This window comes from Octopus bimaculoides, chromosome 25, assembly GCF_001194135.2.
Source record: "Octopus bimaculoides isolate UCB-OBI-ISO-001 chromosome 25, ASM119413v2, whole genome shotgun sequence".
NCBI lineage: Eukaryota > Metazoa > Mollusca > Cephalopoda > Octopoda > Octopodidae > Octopus > Octopus bimaculoides.
The window spans coordinates 6,266,748-6,270,565 of NC_069005.1; the positions used below are offsets into that span (position 1 = coordinate 6,266,748).

Below are 3,818 nucleotides of genomic sequence, written 5' to 3' on the forward strand. Positions count from 1 at the left end.
ATACATATATATATGTATATGTATATATATATATATATATATACATACATATATATATGTATGTATATGTATATATATATATATATATACATACATATATATATGTATATGTATATATATATATATATATATATACATACATATATATATATATATGTATGTATGTGTATATATACGTACATGCATACATACATATATGCTTAGCAATTCTTTTTAACTCCAGATATGTATCATCTGTTCATTGTACGTAATGTCGATTTCTATGGCAAAAGAAAACAAAAAATCAAGCTACGCAGATATAACGAATGCAAGACATCAAATATTTTACTGATATTTTACTGATCCGGTCATTTGAATGTAGCCATCCTGGGATAACACCTTCCAAAAGTGAAAATAGAAATTATATTGGTTCTTATTCATCGATGTTTGTGAGCATATTCTCCTTTCCCACCACAACCGCCCTCGCACTTTTCCTCACAATATATATATTTTTTTTGGACTTCCCTCACAACGTGGGCCTCCGCACCCTCGAGATTTCCTCCATCTCAGTATCACAATTTATCACGGCATCTTCACCTGCTACGTTTAGCCAAACTTAGCTTCCATCCATAGCTGTTTCTTTTTCGAAAGCGGAATTTATAGGGTGGCTATGAGTACCAGAGTGGGAGTCAGCTACGCCAACTTATTTATTAACTACGTTAATAAATAGCTCCCGGTCTCAGAGCTATCATGTATGATAGTTACATATATAACATAAATCAAAGTGGGCGACAGATTTTCGTATGTCAGGTTCCTTTATTGTGGGAATACAAAATACATAAAAAGTTCATCGAGATATTAGGCTTCAAGCGCTCCGAAGAAAAGCAATAGTACAAAACCATACGATCGTTTCGAGTAATGCGTTTGTATTGGGCGAATCACCTTACAGAGAAAGCTTAAAATACCTACTTACAGAGCTTGAGGTCGTATCAAGTAATGTCATATTTTAAAAAATGGCATAGTATTTTTTAAAAAGTTCGCAAGGATATAGAAAAAAGGCTTTGTGAAGTGAAAAAAGTTGTGAAGTAAAAAATAAAAATATTTGTAAAAATAATATATATATATACACACACACATACGCACAGGCACACGCACGCGCACACACACATACATACACGTGGTCTTACGTTCCTTGTCAGCTGTAGCCAGTTATTATTTTAACTTAGAGGATGTAAAATTTAGCTATCTCTCATTAGTTTTTCCCTTTTCAGCTTTTCTCCTGAAGAAGGACTATGTCCGAAACGTTGGACTTTCCAGTCCTCACGGCAATACTCTTTTTATTAATTTTACTGCATATATATGTGTGTGCGTGTGTGTGTATGGGTGTGTTACACATACACACGACTGGCTTCTTTCAGTTTCCATCTACCAAATCCACTCATAAGTCTTTGGTTGGCCTGGGGCCATAGTAGAAGTCACTGGGCCAAGATATCGCGCAGTGGAACTGAACTCAGGATGACATGGTTGTGAAGCAAACGTGTTTTTGTTTTTGCATTTTGATTAGTTTTGTTATTGCTGTTTTTTTTGTTTGTTTGTTTGTTTGTTTTTACATTTTGGATGTATTTACAAAATACTTATTTAGCCTTAAATGAAATGCCAGCAGAAAGCTTGAAACCGCAAAGGCAAGGTCGATGAACAATGAATCGGCAGAGCAAATATATGTATCTATTGTGATACACCTCGGTTCGATTTACGACACATATGTCGTAATATCGATCTGCGAATGACTTTTGTGTAATAAATAAAAGGAGAAACAAGTGGGGTGGGAAGGAAGGAAGGAAGGAAAAATAAGTTTACAAGAGTGTTTGTTGTACAGCTGGTCCAACTCGTGCCGTGCTACCTGTGATAGGGATTGAAACAGCAAACACAATCTACAATGGGACGTTTTTTTTAAACAAAAGTCGGACGAGATTAAAAACAAATAGCATAAAAACAATAAAACACACACACATACACACACACACACATACACACACACACACACATACACACACAAACATACATAGATATACGTATACATACATATATACATACACACACACATACATACATACATAATACATACTTACACACACATGTACGTACGTACATACGTACATACATACATGCATGCACGCATACATACATATATGCATGCATGCACATATACATACTTATATAATTACATGCACACGCGTACACAGGCAAACACGCATACATACATACATACATACATACATACATACATGCATGCATACATTCACTACACACGCACCGAATAAATATACGTGTGTGTGTGTGTGTGTTTACTTTGTGTTACAGATAAATTGGTCAATACAACTTTGTCATCTTTCTTCGTATTACATGTGTATAACACACACACACATACATATATGCATACATATATACCTATTCGCACACACATACATTTACATACATACGCATACAAATATATACGCAAATACGTACATAAATAGACGCTCATACGAAATGACACGTGGAAAATAAAGAATAGTGTGTGTGTATGTATTTTTGTATGTGAATGTGTATCTGTATGTTTGTGAGCGTTTGACTGTGTGTGTATGTTTATATGTGTGTGAGTGAGTGAGTGAGTCTTTGTATTTATATTGAGTTTTATGCCCACCACTGTTTAACAACCGGTGCCATTTTGTTTACGTTCCCGCAACTTAACCCAAGCGGTTCGGCAAGATAAAACCAATAAAGTAAGCACCAAATTTTAAAATGATTAAAATGATTTGTGTTACAGATAAATAGTCAATACAACTTTATGCAATCTTTCTTCGTATTACATGTGTATAACATACACACACACATACATATATATGCATACAAACATACATATATACCTATACATTTGCTGGGGGTTGATTTGTTCGATTAAGCCAGTTATGGATAAATTGTGAGCTGCGGGACTTTCTGAAGGGTAAATTTAACGAAAAATTACTTTGCATTTTTTTTTTCTTTTAGTAGTAAGTTAACCTGAAGTTGAACCATCTCTCATGCGATCCATTTTTTTATAAAGGCTGGCCACGACTGAAAGCAGTGCCTCCAGCATGGCCGCAGTTCATGACACTGCAACAAGTATAAGTAAAAAACGACAATGAAAAACAACTCTTTTACTTTTTTATATATTTTAATTTTATTATCGTAAATAATGTTGCTGCCGTATATTTCCTTCACCAATGAAATTGTGGTTCTTTTCACAAAAGATATCCTTTCTTTTCCACTGAATAAACACGCCATTATCATCTTGATTCTCCTCAATCTCAACGGAGACGTGAAGGAAGATATCTTTTTATATATAACAACGCTTCAAATATAGTGTCGTCTGCCACAGACCATGTCGATTGCTGATGTAATGGAACCGACTGGTACATTTTCGTTACATAGGTTGACGAATAGACCAAGTTGGGTTAAGAGGAATTCATGCTGAAAATGTGAGAGAAGAATTCTAAGTGATATTACATAACAGAATATTTCAAGTTCGTGCCTCACAGCGTTCACACACAAACAATTTTTCTCGTCTGGCCGTAAAGCCTTTTCTGTTTGTTTTCCTGTCTTGTTTTTTGTCCGCCACAACATTCCTCCATGGCAAGATTTAATTTGTGTATACAAATTTAATTTGCGGTCCATGGGAAGAGCTGTTTTAACGATGCGTCCTGCCTAGCTCTTCGAAACGCCGGTGTTAAAACGGAGGTAGCTGATGAAGTAGAATGTTCTCTATGTGGCTTGTGTGTTTTCTCGTCTCTGTTTTGTTTGCAATGTCCTGTACCCAGATA

At 35.2% G+C, this 3,818-nt stretch overlaps 1 long non-coding RNA gene across 1 annotated transcript in view; it reads right to left on the bottom strand.

Moving 5' to 3' along the window:
* Positions 1-3,153: 3,153 nt before the first annotated feature.
* Positions 3,154-3,818, bottom strand: part of LOC106868778 (uncharacterized) — a 2,261-nt gene continuing 1,596 nt past the window's right edge. Inside the window, exon 2 of the long non-coding RNA XR_001409330.2 lies at positions 3,154-3,468. This is a non-coding gene — a long non-coding RNA (uncharacterized LOC106868778). The remainder of the gene's footprint in view (positions 3,469-3,818) is intronic.